General features: G+C 40.0%; 1 pseudogene; it reads right to left on the minus strand.

Moving 5' to 3' along the window:
- Positions 1-20312, minus strand: part of LOC129621255 (antigen WC1.1-like) — a 69448-nt pseudogene that overhangs the window by 39612 nt on the left and 9524 nt on the right.

A 20312-nucleotide genomic window follows, 5' to 3' on the forward strand; every position in this document is an offset into this window, starting at 1 on the left:
ACAGACTGGTTCCAAATAGGAAAAGGAGTATGTCAAGGCTGTATATTGTCACCCTGCTTATTTAACTTCTATGCAGAGTACATCATGAGAAACCCTGGGCTGGAAGAAGCACAAGCTGGAATTAAGATTGCCGGGAGAAATATCAATAGCCTCAGATATGCAGATGACACCACCCTTATGGCAGAAAGTGAAGAGGAACTAAAAAGCCTCTTGATGAAAGTGAAAGTGGAGAGTGAAAAAGTTGGCTTAAAGTTCAACATTCAGAAGACAAAGATCATGGCATCTGGTCCCATCACTTCATGGGAAATAGATGGGGAAACAGTGGAAACAGTGTCAGACTTAATTTTGGGGGGCTCCAAAATCACTGCAGATGGTGACTGCAGCCATGAAATTAAAAGATGCTTACTCCTTGGAAGAAAAGTTGTGACCAACCTAGATAACATATTGAAAAGCAGAGACATTACTTTGCCAACAAAGGTCCATCTAGTCAGTGGTCATGTATGGATGTGAGAGTTGGACTGTGAAGAAAGCTGAGTGCCAAAGAATTGATGCTTTTGAACTGTGGTGTTGGAGAAGACTCTTGAGAGTCCCTTGGACTGCAAAGAGATCCAACCAGTCCATTCTGAAGGAGATCAGCCCTGGGATTTCTTTGGAAGGAATGGTGCTAAAGCTGAAACTCCAGTACTTTGGCCACCTCATGCAAAGACTGACTCATTGGAAAAGTCTCTGATGCTGGGAGGGATTGGGGGCAGGAGGAGAAGGGGACAACAGAGGATGAGATGGCTGGATGGCATCACTGACTTGATGGACGTGAGTCTGAGTGAACTCCGGGAGTCGGTGATGAACAGGGAGGCCTGGCGTGATGCGATTCATGGGGTCACAAAGAGTCGGACATGACTGAGCAACTGAACTGACTGACTGACTCAGGGAAAACCTAGTAGAAAACGGGCAAAATCTCTGAGAGAAAATCAAGATCTAACTGAATGGAGGGATGTATTATGTCAATGATTTGGGGAGCTCAACATTGTCAATGTCAATCATCCTCAAATTTCTATGTCTCCTCTCAAATTTCTAAGCCTATTCTCAATGTAAATACCCTTAAGCTTTTCTTTTGGTGAAAAATGACAAACTGATTTCTAAATTCATACAAAACACAAGCAACCAAGAGCGACCAGCACAGTTGGTAAGAAAAGCAATGATGTTAGAGGAGTTAATATAAAGTAACTCTTGTAAATTAAAATTATTCAGACTTACTACAAAGTTTGAAACTCGGGGAAATACTGAAGGGCACGGAAGCCTGGTGTGCTGTAGTCACATGGGGTCACCAGGAGTCAGACATGACTTAGCAATTGAACAACAACTATGACGTTATCATAATTAAGAAAATACAGTATTAGAGCAAGGATAGGCAAATGATAACATGGAACAGAATAGAGAGTCTCAAATAAGACAGACATACTTGCCCTTCTGCTTATGACGAAGGCAGCACTGCAGTGGGGAAGAGTCTTTCCAGAAGAAGATTCTGAGTCAGTTGGATGTCCATATGAAAGCTGACCCTTATCTTACACAGATGTCAATCCCAGAAGGAATGCACAATAATATGCAAGAGGAAAATGATAAAAATTTCCATAAGATACTCTTAGAGAATGATTTTAAGATCTTTGAGTAGGCAAAATTCTTTTTTAAAGTATATAAGAAGCATTAAATGTACAGAAAAAAGTTGGTAAGTTATGTTTACATAAGATTAAGAAATAAGTTCATCAAAGGACACCATCTGATTAAGAATATGAAAACAAAAGACCAAGGGTTAAACATGGAAAATAAGTAACACATATTTGCGTCCAAAGACACTGTCATGGTAAGTCATCACAACATATTTGCAATAGTCAAGAACTGGAAATAGCTCAGATATCTACTGTCAGTCTAATGGATCAGTACATGGTTCTGTACTGATACTCTAAAGTAATAAAAAATAGGTGCTACAATAAACAACATCATGTGTGAATCCCAAACATAATTTTGAGGCTTAGAAATTAGATACAAAAGATGCCACATACAGCATCCTTTTATAGAAAGTTCAAACATTGATAAAACACTATGTTAGCAGAAGTTAGCTAAGTGATTTTCCCTTTAGAGGAGGGAGGACACAGTTACTGGGGACGGCAGTGACTGTGGTGCTGGGGCATTCTCTGTGTTGCTCTGGGTTGGGGCTCATACTGAGGTCTATACTTTCTGCCCCTACATTGTTTTCTATGATTATATGTAAGCAACAATGTTGCTTAAAAATATATTATTCCCCTTCACATTTCTTGCCCTGATCTGAAAAATGAATGAACAATGAGAAGATCGACATTTCACCACGAAATATCTAACTTTCGAAGTCCATTTTCCCTCCCTCTCTGCTACTGGGGACATTTCACTCCAGGAGCATCCTGAGTACAGCTAGCCCTTTCCTCTCTCTTACCTGAGGAGATCACAGAGGCCATGTTGCCATGGGAACAGTCAGGACAACCCAGGGCAGTCACAGGACAACTGCACAGGAAGGACTCATCCCCTGAGCAGTGAAATCGGGCTGTTAGGATCTGATCACCTCCTTCCACCAAGTGTGGTCCTCCGGGGGTGGAGATGGCGACTCTACAGCCGAGATGATGACAGACAACATTGGCATTGGCCAGACTCCAGTGGGAGGCACAGAGCGCTCTCCATCGTCCAGAAATGTTCATCTCCACCTGCCCCTCACACTGAGAGGAGCCGTTTGTCATGAGCCGGACTTCTGAGTATGCTGGTAGAAGAAGACAGAGTTTCAGCAAAATCACATTAGTTTCTCACCTGAGCAGGGTGTTCACAGAGGTGAAAGGCCTGACCTGCATCTCACCTGAACAGACAAGCTGAACAGCTCCACTGTGGTGACAAGTGCCCCCTGGACAAGGCACTCTAGGCCAGACCGAGAGCTCAGGCTCCTCCCCCTCACACCTGAACTCTTCAGCCCAGACCTGGGCACTGGACTCTCTGAAGAGCTCATGTCCTAGAACAGACACAGCCTTGCCACACCCCAGCTCTGCACAGATGACCTGGGCAGTGGGGAGTGTGAAGTTCCCATCAGACACCGGGGTCCAGACTTCTCCAGAATACACTTCTACTCGCCCTGAGCAGGGTCCATCCCCTCCAGCCAGATGCACAAATCCTAAGAGGAAACAACAAAACCAGTGAGCATTGATGGTACTGACTTGAAACCACACATTACAGGCCGTGGTGTGAAAGTTTTTCTTTTTAGCAGTGGAGCATGTAGAGAGTCTTTGACAGTTGGTGTCCTAATTGAATTTTCATCAGCAGATTTCTGAAGAGAAATCCAGGAGGATTACAAGGTCAGTTTGCAATGGCTGAATCCCAAGAACAGACACTTTGAGACTGGTTAGAAATATGAATTCCTAGGTCTAGGAGCCTAGAAACTACAGAGCCCAATTCAGATCATTGGAATGGCTGAATACTGGAAACACATCTTTTAGCATTGGTTGGAGAAGTGAATTTCTCATTTAGCAGCCTAGGACCTACAGATCCAAGGATAATATATAATATGAAGGCATTGAACATAGAGATAAGTAGAACAGAAGCCACCCAGAGGGATGTGGGCTATGAGATGAGAGACCTAGCACCCAGACAAGTTTAGAAAGCTTTCATGGGACTTGTGGGGCTGATATTCTGACCAGTTTTATCTCTCAGGAGCTAGTCCTCAAGTGACTTAAGTTAGGGAAAGTCCTGAGGCTGGACCCATGAGGGCATGCCAACTTGTAGGCAAGTGACAGTTCCAGAGAAGAAATATGGACACTATCACTAATTCACATTCATGTCATCACATCTTGTCTTTCTGATACTTTTTGATGCCAAAATATTCCATGAATTTCTTCAGTGACCTCAGTGGGAAAGAAAATGAATTAAGAAAACTCAGAGAGTCCTAGAGAGTCCCAGCCATCTCTCTTGAAATCCTACAATTTAAAAGAAGAAGAAAAGAGAAAAAAAGAGAGGAAAACTCCACAGAACTGCAAAAGCCCAATGTAGAGGCAGAGGTTAATGATGACAATAAAAATGTGACTGAGGACAAAAAAATCAAAAGCTTAATTGGATTTCTTAGTGCCAATAAAATTGATAACTACAATGAGGCAGGGGGGAGGGGGAAAAAAGAGAAAAAATCCAAAAGAATCTACCAAAAAAATCAAAAAATAAGAATAATAAATATTTTTCTTGAGTCAAAAAAAAAAAAGAAATCCTAGAATTTGTCAAAGAACCTGGGAGAGAGTGTGTTCTCAGTTGAAGTTTACCACATAGCTCAGTTTCCAGATCGTCTCCTATTAAAGGTTTTTCTTCTCAAATAGGACTCATAGAAAATGCTAAGGGCTGATAATAATTGATTTTAATGCTATCATTGTACTAATTCTAACCACAGAAAAATATACATTCTTCTCAAGCGCACATGGAATAATCTCCAAGCTAGGTTACAAATAAGTCTTAACAAACTCAAAAATATTAAAATAATTCCAAGTATCTTGCATGAACATAATGGAATGGAACTAAAATTCAATAATGATAAGAAAATAGGAAATTCATGAATATATAAAAATTAAACCACATGCTCATATTCTAAGATTGTTTGCTCTATTTCTATAAAGAATGTCTTTAGGATTTAGATAGGACTTTCTTTAAATCTGTAGATCACTTTACAAGTATAAGCATATTAACAATATTAATTCTTCCAGGCCAGAAGCACAGAATGACTTTCTATTGATCATATTGTCTTTTATTTATTTCATGAATGTTTTACAATTCTAAAAGAAGATGGCATGTTGAATGTTTTACAATTCTAGAAGAAGGAGGAAGAAGAAGGAAGAGGAAGAGGAAGTGAGCAAACAAGCCGTAATTTGGAGAGTTTCAAGTTGAAAAAGCCTCAATATGGATAAATATGCAAATATTTGTGGGAAAGACTCGTTGAATAAGTTGTTAGCATACTACATCACCCTCTGCTCCCATCTACTACCTAAGCTGCTATTCTTTCTCATTTCTCCCACTTCAGACAAGCAAGCACCATTTTAAAAGATACAGATGGATGGAAAAGAAAATCAGAAAGAATAGCTACTGCTGAAGAAGTAGGATGTAGCTGGGGCATATGGCAGGCAAGGTGAGATCAAGGAAGTTTTGAAACTAAAGGAGGAAAACCAAAATAAAAGTTCATCATTTGGTCATCAACGGAACACATTTTGAACTGAATGAAGATAATCCAATGAAAAAAAACTTTATTTAATTCACCAAGTACAATTCCCTGATTTCTGGGTGTGTTTTGATTATTTACTTCTGAAGTTCTTCCTGGGAAAGGACTGCTTAGTGATGCCCAAAATCCAACCAAAATATTATTAGAATTTCCAAAAGAGGGAAATGTAACACATAACACATTTTTTTAAAACAATCATTTAAAGCAGCTTCAGAAGTTACAGAAATGATTGAATTGACTGAAGAGGTCCTTAAACCCCTAATATCAATATGCTTAATGAAGCATAAAAATAAACAGGGAGAAAAACTAGGAAAAATAAACAAATGAGACTTCTGAAACTGAAAAATATAGTATTGGAATGAACATTTGGATTAATTACACAAGAGACTAGACATTGCAGAATAAAAGAACTGGGAAGTAAAACACAGCAGTAGAGACTATCTAAACTGAACCAAAGAGAGTAAAAAGGCAGAAAATATGAATGGAAACTCAATGGCATGTGGGATAATATAAAAATATGTGTATTTGGAGATTCAGAATAAGGGATGTGTAGAAAAATATTAAGAAAAGATAAATGAAATTTTCCCAAATTTACTGAAAACTGTAAACCCATTGATCCAAAAAGCTAAACAAACTCCAGACAAGATAGTGAAACCATTCTCAGAAAATTTGACAATGTAATTACTGAAATTCAATAAACAAAACAAAAATATGTTAAGAGCAGCCAGGGAAGTTTGACACATTATATACAGGGAACAAAAGGATAAATATTACTTGCTGACTTTTTGTTGGAGGCAATGAAAGTCGGATGACAATGTAAAAACATATGTCAAGTATTGGGGTTGGGCATTTGTTAACCTAGAATTGAATCACCCAAGAAAATACTTTTCAAAACTGAAAGAAAATTAAAATGATTTCAGGTAAATGAGAGATGATAGAATTGGAGGCCACCAGACACACACTACACAAAACTGCCTCAGAAAGTTCTTCAAGCTAAAGGGAGATGACAGCAGGTGAAAACATGGATCCTATCAAAGCTATAGAGACTGTGCTAAACGTTGGTTCTCTATTAGAAGAGTTAAGGCAAAAATATTAGCAGCAAACTATAAGATTCATAATAAGTTTATGAGTAGAATGTATGACAATGATAGCACCAAACACAAGAACAGGGAAGTGGAAGAAAACTATAGTGACTGACATTGCATGTTGTGACATTATATCATCTCAAAGTAACATGTAATTAAAGATTAATAATTCAACATTGGGCTTCCCAGGTGGTTCAGTGCTGAAGACCCCACCTGACAATGCAGAAGACACAGTGGTCTAGGAAAATCGACTCCTAGTCTAGGAAAATCCCACATACCATGGAACAACTAAGCCCATGTGCACCATAACTAGTGAGCCTGTACTCTAGAGCCCAGGGATCATGACTACTGAAGCTTGTGCACCATAGAGCCTGTGCACCACAGCAAGAGAGGCCACTGCAATGAGAACCTCGTGCACTGAAACTGGAGAGTAGCCTCTGATCTCCGCAACTAGAGAAAAGCCCATGCAGCAGTGAAGACCCAGCACAACCAAAAATAAATAAAAATTATTTTAAAAATGAAAAAATAATTCAGCATTATAATCTCCTAAAAATCTTATATGATTAATAAACCAATAGAGTATTTAAAATAAAATAATAAAATAAACTTGAAGATTAAAATAGGAACAAAAAAAGATATAACAAATAGCAGGCAAGTACACTTAATTTCAATTATATCAACAACTACATTAAATGTAAATAATTTAAGTACTCCAAATAAAAAAACAAGATGATCAGACCAGATAAAATAAGACAAAACAATGTACTGTCTATAAATATATATATGTGTAAATATAAACACAGAAACATATTAAAGAGGTAAAAAATTATATACCATGCAAACACAAATCAGAGTAGGCTGTGTATAGTATCTATATTAATATCATACAAAATCAGAGTGTAAGACAAAGAATACATTCAAAGAAATAGAAATATTTTATGGTAATAAAATACAAAAGAAATTATATACTATCAAAACTGGTGGGTTAAAAAGAAAGTTGCTTAGAAGAAAATTTATTACCTTGAAGTTTCCATGATGCCTACATTAGAATAAAAATAGAAACAGAAGGAAATGATCCAAGCCTTAAGAATCTACAAAAGCAACAACAATCATAACTGAAAAGTGAAAGTGAAAGTGAAAGTTGCTCAGTCACGTCTGACTCTTTGTGACCCCATGGTCTATACAGTCCTTGGATTCTCCAGGCAAGAATACTGGAGTGGGTAGCTTTTCCCTTCTCCAGGAGATCTTCCCAACCCAGGGATCGAACACAGGTCTCCCACATTGCAGGTGGATTCTTTACCAACTGAACCCCAAAGGAAGCCCAAAAATACTGGAGTGGGTAAACTATCCCTTCTTCCCACCCAGGGGATCTTCCCAAGCCAGGAATCAAACCAGGATCTCCTGCATTGCAGGCAGACTGTTTACCAACTGAGGTATCAGGGAAAACCATAACTGAAAAAGGAATGAAAACTGAGTATAGAAATCAATTAAGTAGAAAGCAAATACACGATCAAGAAAATCAACAGAGTCCATTAGTGATTCTCTTTAAAAGAACATTAACACCGATAATCTTTTAGCAAAACCAATTAAGAAAAAAAGAGGGAATACACATTAACAAAACCAGTAACAAAAGGAGGAATATCATTATGGATCTTCCCAACATCTAAAGATACGAGATATGAACCAGTGCTACTTAGATCTTGCCAACATCTAAAGAGATAAGATATGAAACAGTGTTATTCTAATTTGAAAAAATTTTTATAAAATGGACCAAGTCCTTGAAGACAAATTACTTGTGAAGTACGACTCACCAAAATCTGATACAAAAAAGAGAGAAATATGAGTAATCTTATATTTGTTAAATAAACAGAATCCACTAAGAAAACATCAACCTCCAAATGCTAGCACTACCACAGAGCTCAGGAATGACTCCCACGAGAGGGAGGGAAGGAAGGAGGGCAGGAAGGAAGGGTAACACAGAGGCTACACTGTGAATGTGTGAGTTGACCTGGATCTTGATCTCCTTGAACTCCCCTCCTGCAATCCTTGTATTTTCATCCCCTCACCATTTTGCACTTCAGTACTGTAGTCCCTGGTGGTTAGGACAATAATCAAGACTCTGTCTGCAATGTATGGGTCCCAGGTTTGATCCCTGGGTGAGGAAGATCCCTGCAGAAAGAAACGGCAACCCACTCCACTATTCTTGCCTGGAAAATTCAATGGACAGAGGACCCTGGTGGGTTACAGTCCATGGGGTTGCAAAAAGTAGGACAGGACTGAAGCAGATTAGCACACTTGCACCACAGTCCTTCTCAATTTGTATAGCCCCTCCCAAATCCTTTTCCTGAACCCCACGAAATCTCCTTATTTCAAACAAGCTTCTCTAGATTCTTCTTGGGTCATTGTTTCTACTCTAGATTTCTCCTAAACATGGTACTTCACTTCCAACAATCCACTACTGAGGCTGAAATTTCTCTTCCGTACCTGACTCCTAAGTGTTCAATTCTGATTAAGATAATGAAAAGACATGCTATTCTAATATTATCTTGCTACATCACCACCACTTTGACTTCTCTTCACATCATTAAAACATGTCTGAAAATACAGAAAAGACAGAACAGGGGGAGGAAACTAGTGACAGAAAGAGAAATAGAAGAAACCTGGCGCCATTCATAAAAATGTGAGAGCCTAAGTTAGAGCAATGGTAGTCAGGGAATACAAAACACAATCAGTGCTTAAATATCAGAGCACTCTTCAATTCTCTACTTTTAAGTGTATCTTAACTGAAATAATATCAAGACATCAGTATTCTTAGGATGGTAACATTGGGACTTCTAATTTCACACAAAGTTCCAACATCACACACTCCATTTTCATTCAGATGCTGATTTATCAAAATATGGTAGAGACACCTGTAGTGTTTCCATAAATTTATCTGCAGTTGGAACCATCATTAGGACTTTGTGACAATGAGGAAGTTTACTTGAGATGCCAGAAAACAGGCTTGTTTAAAACAAAATCTAACTAAAATTCAAATGCACCTTGAAAATAATTATTTTTAATAAGAATGAAAAAGAGAATGGAAGGAAATGTTTTGAAGAGATGAATAGATTTATGACATAAGTGTTGTAACAGTTTCACAAATGTATGTATACTTATCAAGCAGTCTTGTATGTCAGTCATACCTCAATAAAGTACTTTTTATTTTTTTTTCATTCCTAGTATTGTTTATTCATGCCTCTGTTTATTTTTTAAATTTTATTTTATTTTTAAACTTTACATAATTGTATTAGTTTTGCCAAATATCAAAATGAATCTGCCACAGGTATACATGTGTTCCCCATCCTGAACCCTCCTCTCTCCTCCCTCCCCATACCATCCCTCTGGGTCATCCCAGTGCACCAGCCCCAAGCATCCAGTATCGTGCATCGAACCTGGACTGGCAACTCGTTTCATACATGATATTTTACATGTTTCAATGCCAATCTCCCAAATATTCCCACCCTCTCCCTCTCCCACAGCGTCCATAAGACTGTTCTATACATCAGTGTCTCTTTTGCTGTCTCGTACACAGGGTTATTGTTACCATCTTTCTAAATTCCATATATATGCGTTAGTAGACTGTATTGGTGTTTTTCTTTCTGGCTTACTTCACTCTGTATAATAGGCTCCAGTTTCATCCACCTCATTAGAACTGATTCAAATGTATTCTTTTTAATGGCTGAGTAATACTCCATTGTGTATATGTACCACTGCTTTCTTATCCATTCATCTGCTGATGGACATCTAGGTTGCTTCCATGTCCTGTCTATTATAAACAGTGCTGCGATGAACATTGGGGTACACGTGTTTCTTTCCCTTCTGGTTTCCTCAGTGTGTATGGCCAGCAGTGGGATTGCTGGATCATAAGGCAGTTCTATTTCCAGTTTTTTAAGGAATCTCCACACTGTTCTCCATAGTGGCTGTAGTAGTTTGCATTCCCACCAACAGTGTAAGAGGGTTCCCTTTTCTCCACACCCTCTCCAGCATTTATTACTTGTAGACTTTTGGATCGCAGCCATTCTGACTGGTGTGAAATGGTACCTCATAGTGGTTTTGATTTGCATTTCTCTGATAATGAGTGATGTTGAGCATCTTTTCATGTGTTTGTTAGCCATCGGTATGTCTTCTTTGGAGAAATGTCTATTTAGTTCTTTGGCCCATTTTTTGATTGGGTCATTTATTTTTCTGGAGTTGAGCTGTAGGAGTTGCTTGTATATTCTCGAGATTAGTTGTTTGTCAGTTGCTTCATTTGCTATTATCTTCTCCCATTCTGATGGCTGTCTTTTCACCTTGCTAATAGTTTCCTTTGATGTGCAGAAGCTTTTAAGGTTAATTAGGTCCCATTTGTTTATTTTTGCTTTTATTTCCAATATTCTGGGAGGTGGGTCATAGAGGATCCTGCTGTGATGGATGTCAGAGAGTGTTTTGCCTATGTTCTCCTCTAGGAGTTTTATAGTTTCTGGTCTTACGTTGAGATCTTTAATCCATTTTGAGTTTATTTTTGTGTATGGTGTTAGAAAGTGTTCTAGTTTCATTCTTTTACAAGTAGTTGACCAGATTTCCCAGCACCACTTGTTAAAGAGATTGTCCTTAATCCATTGTATATTCTTGCCTCCTTTGTCAAAGATAAGGTGTCCATAGGTGCGTGGATTTATCTCTGGGCTTTCTATTTTGTTTCATTGATCTATATTTCTGTCTTTGTGCCAGTACCATACTGTCTTGATAACTGTGGCTTTGTAGTAGAGCCTGAAGTCAGGAAGGTTGATTCCTCCACTTCCATTCTTCTTTCTCAAGATTGCTTTGGCTATTCGAGGTTTTTTGTATTTCCATACAAATTGTGAAATTATTTGTTCTAGCTTTGTGAAGAATACTGATGGTAGCTTGATAGGGATTGCGTTGAATCTATAAATTGCTTTGGGTAGTATACTCATTTTCACTATATTGATTCTTCCAACCCATGAACATGGTATATTTCTCCATCTGTTAGTGTCCTCTTTGATTTTTTTCACCAGTGTTTTGTAGTTTTCTATATATAGGTCTTTAGTTTCTTTAGGTAGATATATTCCTAAGTATTTTATTCTTTCCATTGCAATGGTGAAAGGAATTGTTTCCTTAATTTCTCTTTCTGTTTTCTCATTATTAGTGTATAGGAATGCAAGGGATTTCTGTGTGTTGATTTTATAGTCTGCAACAATAAAGTACTTTTTAAAAAGGAAAAGAATTGTTTCCTTAAGGGCCTCAACTAGAATCATCAAATATGCTGAAGGTGAGATTAGAAAGATCACTTTTCCAAAGATCTTCCTAGATATAACACCCAATAGCTGACTGGCTGTGGTGTTAAGGGCCTACTGCAGATGACCTCAGGGCTGCCCTGTCTCATCAGATGCGATGATACTCCCCTAAGCCCAGCCTCTCACCTTAGGGAATTCACTGTGATAACTGAAAATATCTTCCCCCAGCCCAGCTGCTCTGATGGGATTAATACCCTGGACATCCAATCTGCAATTGTGATAACAACTAGAAGCCCCTGACAAATACTGTGATTACCCACTCACACCATAGTTTCATTGCTGTCTTTACTGTATCCAACTTTGCACATGTCAACACACTTCAGTTCAGTTCAGTCGTTCAGTCGTGTCTGACACTTTTGACCCCATGAATTGCAGCACGCCAGGCCTCCCTGTCCATCACCATCTCCCAGAGTTCACTCAAACTCACGTCCATCTAGTGGGTGATGCCATTCAGCCTTATCATCCCCTGTCGTCCCCTTTTCCTCCTGCCCCCAATCCTTCCCAGGATCAGACTCTTTTCCAATGAGTCAACTCTTCGCATGAGGTGGCCAAAGTACTGGAGTTTCAGCTTTAGCATCATTCCTTCCAAAGAAATCCCAGGGCTGATCTCCTTCAGAATGGACTGGTTGGATCTCCTTGCAGTCCAAGGGACTCTCAAGAGTCTTCTCCAACACCACAGTTCAAAAGTATCAATTCTTCGGCACTCAGCTTTCTTCATAGTCCTTTGCTCACATCCATACATGACCACTGGAAAAACCATAGCCTTGACTAGACAGACCTTAGTTGGCAAAGTAATGTCTCTGCTTTTCAATATGCTATCTAGGTTGGTCATAACTTTCCTTCCAAGGAGTAAGTGTCTTTTAATTTCATGGCTGCAATCACCATCTGCAGTGATTTTGGAGCCCCCCAAAATAAAGTCTGACACTGTTTCCAATGTTTCCCCATCTATTTCCCATGAAGTGATGGGACCAGATGCCATGATCTTCGTTTTCTGAATGTTGAGCTTTAAGCCAACTTTTTCACTCTCCTCTTTCACTTTCATCAAGAGGCTTTTTAGTTCCTCTTCACTTTCTGCCATAAGGGTGGTGTCATCTGTATATCTGAGACTATTGATATTTCTCCCAGCAATCTTGATTCTAGCATGTGCTTCTTCCAGCCCAGCATTTCTCATGATGTACTCTGCATAGAAGTTACATAAGCAGGATGACAATATACAGCCTTGACATACTCCTTTCCCTATTTGGAACCAGTCTGTTGTTCCATGTCCAGTTTTAACTGTTGCTTCCTGACCTGCATATAGGTTTCTCAAGAGGCAGGTCAGGTGGTCTGGTATTTCCACCTCTTTCAGAATTTTCCACAGTTTATTGTGATCCACACAGTCAAAGGCTTTGGCACAGTCAATAAAGCAGAAATAGATGTTTTTCTGGAACTCTCTTGCTTTTCAATGATCCAGCAGATGTTGGCAATTTGATCTCTGGTTCCTCTGCCTTTTCTAAAACCAGCTTGAAAATCTGGAATTTCATGGTTCACATACTGCTGAAGCCTGGCTTGGAGAATTTTGAGCATTACTTTACTAACGTGTGAGATGAGTGCAATTGTGCGGTAGTTTGAGCATTCTCTGGCATTGCCTTTCTTTGGGATTGGAAAGAAAACTGACCATTTCCAGTCCTGTGGCCACTGCTGAGTTTTCCAAATTTTCTGGCATATTGAGTGCAGCACTTTCACAGCATCATCTTTCAGGATTTGAAATAGCTCAACTGGAATTCCATTACTTCCACTAGCTTTGTTCATAGTGATGCTTTCTAAGGCCCACTTGACTTCACATTCCAGGATGTCTGGCTCTAGGTGAGTGATCACACCATCGTGATTATCTTGGTCATGAAGATCTTTTTTGTAGAGTTCTCTGTATTCTTGCCATCTCTTCTTAATATCTTCTGCTTCTGTTAGGTCCATACCATTTCTGTCCTTTATCGAGCCCATCTTTGCATGAAATGTTCCCTTGGTATCTCTAATTTTCTTGAAGAGATCTCTAGTCTTTCCCATTCCTCTATTTCTTTGCATTGATCTCTGAGGAAGGCTTTCTTATCTCTTCTTGGTATTCTTTGGAACTCTACATTCAGATGCTTATATCTCTCCCTTTCTCCTTTGCTTTTCAGTTCTCTTCTTTTCACAGCTATTTGTAAGGCCTCACAAGACAGCCATTTTGCTTTTTTTTTTTTTTTTTTTTTTGCATTTCTTTTCCATGAGGATGGTCTTGATCCCTGTCTCCTACTGTACAATGTCACAAACCTCCGTCCATAGTTCATCAGGCACTCTATCTATCAGATCTAGTCCCTTAAATCTATTTCTCACTTCCACTGTATAATCATAAGGGATTTGATTTTTTTTTATTTTATTTTATTTTTAAACTTTACATAACTGTATTAGTTTTGCCAAAGGGATTTGATTTATTTAGGTCATACCTGACACATTTAGACAGCACTGAACACTTCTTAGGAGTCACTTCAGGTCCTCTTACTTTCACTAACTCATATACGTGATGTGCTTCAGGTATTGTGTTGTAAACTTCAAGACTTCATTTTCCTACTCCCTCAATATCCCTACAAATGTGATGTGAGCTCCCCACTCTCTTGATCAGGTGCACCAGTGTGATGAGACTGTTCCCTGCCATGAGTCCCACTTCTGGCTTCCTCTGACTGTGACCTAGGGACATTTAAATGCACCAGTGAAATCCCTTCACACCTTTTCCTTGTGTAACTGCATCTTGACCCCCAGTATGGTCATTTGTCCACGAGTCTTCACATGCCATTTAGGGTCACCATTGCTTGGTTGAGCCTATTCTATTGTCACATCCTCCACATACCAACCTGATGGAGTGTGTGACTCTGACATTTAGACCCTGTGAGTATGATAAACCTTGTTGCCCACAACTCTTCTATGACCCCTCCCCCCACCATGTAGCCACACCCTAATGATCATTACATCAAAGAAAACGGAACAATTACCATGATGAGACTACGTCACAGAAGTCGAACCCTGAAGCTGTATGTGTATGAAACTTTTGACCTCACCTTTCTGCCTCTTGTGACACATCACAATGATCCTTCACCCAAGTATGCTCTAAAGGCTGTATCCATAATCTCTAGTCATTCTGGTAATAAGACGGAGGCTTTTCCTGCTAGAGATCCCCACACAGACCAGACAGGACTTACCTGAGCAGACTACTCCAGCATCCCAATCATGGGTATAGCTATCATTACGACGGTCTTTAATATTAGAATGCTTACAGTCACTGACAGTTGACTCCACCCCTTCACATGAAGTATACAAAAGCCAAATGGGGCCAAGTCCTGGTCCAAAATAAGCCCCTCCAGGAAAACCAATGGCAGCTCCACACCCCAGCTGTCTGCACACTACAGATGCATCCTTCAGTCTCCACGCGTAACAATCCACTGTGCCCCATTCTCCTTGGTGCTTCACTTCCACTCTCCCCTCACAACGGTTGGCTCCATCCTTCAACCTCAGCTCCAGAGCTGCAAAAGAGACACAGACACAGGACACAGGAAAGATTTTAGGAGATTTGCAGTGATATAAGTATTTAAAATATTAGTTCTCTGAGGAGCAAAAAAGTGCATGGTATATAGTATTTGTTGACTTCGGTGGTATAAATATTCCCACTGTGGCCAACTCTAGGCTCCCACTGTGCCATCACTGAACCTGGAGCAAGAAGGGAGGCACCAGGTGTTTCTCATGAGCCTGTAGAAGCCGCTCCAGGGACACCACCAAGGACAGGCCTTCAGAGACTCTGGATGCTGCCCTCCCTGTAGATGTGCCCAAGTCTACTAGGGCCCAGCTTCTTTGACTCAGTTACAGCTCATGGCCTGGGATCCAGGGAGGAATCCTCCCTCTACTTCCCTGTCCATAGGGAGCATCTCATCAAGCTTAGAAACAGAGGGCTGTGGAAACAGGCTCTAAAATGTCCTGGCTATTCCTGCCATCTGGTGTTCATGTCCTTGTGTAATCCACACTCAAATGTACCTAGTAACATGCATCTAACAAATGGAATTTGACAAAAGTGATCAGATGTCACTTTAGCAATTAAGTTAGACAACTCTGGTTTCTGCATATAAAAAGGAGTTCATTTGTAAGAACATCATAGATGGAGACATTACTAGTGTTCAGCAACACTTTATGAACATGTGGAAATAGTAATACTTCCTTCCACTGTTTGAAGTTAAGCATAACCCTGTGATCTGGATCATTCAATGAAGTCAAGAACAAATGATGTCAGTTCCACACAGAAACAGCCAGTATATTTTTCTACCACAGCAAATACTGAAACCTTGTGTTACAGTGGTAGCATAATGAAATTGTGGAGCATTCAACAGCCTGAGTGCTTGAAGAATTATGATAGCAGAAGTCCTGCCAAAGTGAACAGAACTTGTCATACAAGGATAAATTTGGGTTTTTTTTATTTTTTACTACAACATACCTAGCTTAACTTATATGCAGAGTACATCATGAGAAACGCTGGGCTGGAAGAAGCACAAGCTGGAATCAAGATTGCGAGGAGAAATATCAATCACTTCAGATATGCAGATGACACCACCCTTATGGCAGAAAGTGAAGAGGAACTAAAAAGCCTCTTGATGAGAGTGAAAGAGGAGAGTGAAAAAGTTGGCTTAAAGATCAACATTCAGAAACTAAGATCATGGCATCTGGTCCCATCACTTCATGGGAAATAGATGGGGAAACAGTGGAAACAGTGCCAGACTTTATTTTTGGGGGCTCCAAAATCACTGCAGATGGTGATTGCAGCCATGAAATTAAAAGACACTTACTCCTTGGAAGGAAAGTTATGACCAACCTAGAAAGCATATTGAAAAGCAGAGACATTACTTTGCCAACAAAGGTCTGTCTAGTCAAGGCTATGGTTTTTCCAGTGGTCATGTATGGATGGGAGAGTTGGACCATGAAGAAAGCTGAGTGCCGAAGAATTGATACTTTTGAACTGTGGTGTTGGAGAAGACTCTTGAGAGTCCCTTGGACTGCAAGGAGATCCAACCAGTCCATTCTGAAGGAGATCAGCCCTGGGATTTCTTTGGAAGGAATGATGCTAAAGCTGAAACTCCAGTACTTTGGCCACCTCATGCGAAGAGTTGACTCATTGGAAAAGAGTCTGATCCTGGGAAGGATTGGGGGCAGGAAGAAAAGGGGAGGACAGAGGATGAGATGGCTGATGGCATCACCCACTCGATGGACGTGAGTTTGAGTGAACTCCGGGAGTTGGTGATGGACAGGAAGGCCTGGCGTACTGCGATTCATGGGGTCACAAAGAGTTGGACACAACTGAGCGACTGAACTGAACTGACCTGAACCTAACTTACTTTTACTAAAATGGACAATAACAGCAGAACATTGACAAAAAGAAAAACACTGAGATAAAGATTAGGTATATAAAATTGAGAAACACCTATACTAACATCTAAATCCCCAAGAACAAAAAGAGATGCCAGGGTAGAGTAGATTGAAACTTTTAATTTATCGAAAGGAAAAAAAAAATTGCCAACCTAAAATTCTACACTCAAAACCAGTCTCTCAAGGAATAAAGACCTCAAACGTGCCATTACCAAAATGCTGATGTAGGAGACAGCAGCCTCCATCCTCTTAAAAAAAAGACCGAAAGGTAGACAGTGATCAGTAATAAAAACAGCTCCAGAAAGATCTGGAGTACTCTAAGAAGCTTGACTATGCCAAGACACTCTCATTTTGGTGGCATCATTCCATCCTTCAAACCAGCATCACTCAGAATTTCTCTCACCAGGAGAGTAAGAGCAGGCTGAGTAATCAGTGTCCCTAGCCTTTGGGGGCACCATATGAAAGTCCTGCTTCAGGTTCGCTTCACGCAGACCTGAAAAGCTGAGCCAGTCTTATAGAGATGGCTAGGCATAAGGAAGAAGAGCAAAGGACCAATAGCAACCACATGACAGGATAAATCACAGTTCACAGTGACCTTCTCTGCAGACAGATGCAGCAGATTTTACCCCTGAAAGAATAAATAACAGCACAGATGATGGTTTCCAGTAGTCAGTCATGTATGGATGTGAGAGTTGGACCATAAATAAGGCTGAGTGCTGAAGAATGGATGCTTTCAAACTGTGGTGCTAGAGAAGACTCTTGAGAGGTCTTTGGACAGCAAGGATATCAAACCACTCAATCCTAAAGGGAATCAATCCTGAATATTGATTGAAAGGATGGATGCTGAGGCTGAAGGTCCAATACTTTGGCCACCTGGTGCAAAGAGCTGACTCGTTGGAAAAGACCCTGATGCTGGGGAAGACTGAAGGACAAGGAGAAGAGCAGCACAGGATCAGATGGTCATATAGAACCACAAACTCAATAGACATGAGTTTGAGCAATGAACCATTGTTGGTCTCAGTCTTTGCTGCCTTCCTAGGCCTTCCCACAACCTGAGCACCTGCAACCATCATCTCCCCACACAGAGGCACCTGCAACAGGCCCCTAAAGCCTAATGTGTGCACCCCATTGCCTCTGGCCACCACCACTGCTGGTCATGATTTCTAGGCTTTGGAGCCAGAGGCACTGTTGAGGATACCAACAACCATTCCAGTGACAGCAAGCCCCCTGCAACACTTGCAAGACACCACACATTTGTCAATGCTATGGACATTAGCAGCCTGAGCCAAACGGATCTCATGTCCTCCCAGACCCAGTGCCAACTTATGCCTCTGCTTTTGGCACCCTGCTGAACATTCCAGTGTTCCCCTACCCAGAGGTGAAAGGCTTTCCCTACTGAAATCATAATATAGATTCTGGTACAGATGACTGCTTTTTTAAATGTGCAGACATCTACAAGAGAATAAGATATCAAAAAGAATCAGAGAAGCAAAATCCCACCAAAGGAATACAGTAAGCCTCCTGGGAAACTTGTTCTGGGATGGTGGAGGAATAGGACAGGGAGACCACTTTCTCCGCCACAAATTCATCAAAAGAACATTTAAACACCGAGTAAATTACACAAAACAACTTCTGAATGCTGACAGGGGACATCAGGCATCCAGAAAAGCAGCCCATGGTCTTCGAAAGGAGATTTTGAATTTTTGCTTTTTGGTATTTGTTATCATTTTTTTTTTCCTCAGAAGTGACAATTTTATTGTTTTTATTGTTTTTTTTATTTTATTTTATTTTTAAACTTTACAAAATTGTATTAGTTTTGCCAAATATCAAAATGAATCCACCACAGGTATACATGTGTTCCCCGTCCTGAACCCTCCTCTCTCCTCCCTCCCCATACCATCCCTCTGGGTCGTCCCAGTGCACTAGCCCCAAGAATCCAGTATCATGCATTAAACCCGGACTGGCAACTCGTTTCATACATGATATTTTACATGTTTCAATGCCAGTCTCCCAAATCTTCCCACCCTCTACCTCTCCCACAGAGTCCATAAGACTGTTCTATACATCAGTGTCTCTTGCTGTCTCGTACACAGGGTTATTGTTACCATCTTTCTAAATTCCATATATATGCGTTAGTAGACTGTATTGGTGTTTTTCTTTCTGGCTTACTTCACTCTGTTTAATAGGCTCCAGTTTCATCCACCTCATTAGAACGGATTCAAATGTATTCTTTTTAATGGCTGAGTAATACTCCATTGTGTATACGTACCACTGCTTTCTTATCCATTCATCTGCTGATGGACATCTAGGTTGCTTCCATGTTCTGGCTATTATAAACAGTGCTGCGATGAACATTGGGGTACACGTGTTTCTTTCCCTTCTGGTTTCCTCAGTGTGTATGGCCAGCAGTGGGATTGCTGGATCATAAGGCAGTTCTATTTCCAGTTTTTTAAGGAATCTCCACACTGTTCTCCATAGTGGCTGTAGTAGTTTGCATTCCCACCAACAGTGTAAGAGGGTTCCCTTTTCTCCACACCCTCTCCAGCATTTATTACTTGTAGACTTTTGGATCGCAGCCATTCTGACTGGTGTGAAATGGTACCTCATAGATATTTGTCTATTTAGTTCTTTGGCCCATTTTTTGATTGGGTCATTTATTTTTCTGGAGTTGAGCTGTAGGAGTTGCTTGTATATTCTCGAGATTAGTTGTTTGTCAGTTGCTTCATTTGCTATTATCTTCTCCCATTCTGAAGGCTGTCTTTTCACCTTGCTAATAGTTTCCTTTGATGTGCAGAAGCTTTTAAGGTTAATTAGGTCCGATTTGTTTATTTTTATTTTTATTTCCAATATTCTGGGAGGTGGGTCATAGAGGATCCTGCTGTGATGATGTCAGAGAGTGTTTTGCCTATGTTCTCCTCTAGGAGTTTTATAGTTTCTGGTCTTACATTGAGATCTTTAATCCATTTTGAGTTAATTTTTGTGTATGGTGTTAGAAAGTGTTCTAGTTTCATTCTTTAACAAGTAGTTGACCAGATTTCCCAGCACCACTTGTTAAAGAGATTGTCCTTAATCCATTGTATATTCTTGCCTCCTTTGTCAAAGATAAGGTGTCCATAGGTGCGTGGATTTATCTCTGGGCTTTTATCAATTTTGTACCTATTTTTTTTTAATAATTTTTGTGACTTTTTTTTCTCTTCCTTTTTCTTCTTCTTTTCT

This window comes from Bubalus kerabau, chromosome 1 (assembly GCF_029407905.1).
Source record: "Bubalus kerabau isolate K-KA32 ecotype Philippines breed swamp buffalo chromosome 1, PCC_UOA_SB_1v2, whole genome shotgun sequence".
Taxonomy (NCBI): domain Eukaryota; kingdom Metazoa; phylum Chordata; class Mammalia; order Artiodactyla; family Bovidae; genus Bubalus; species Bubalus kerabau.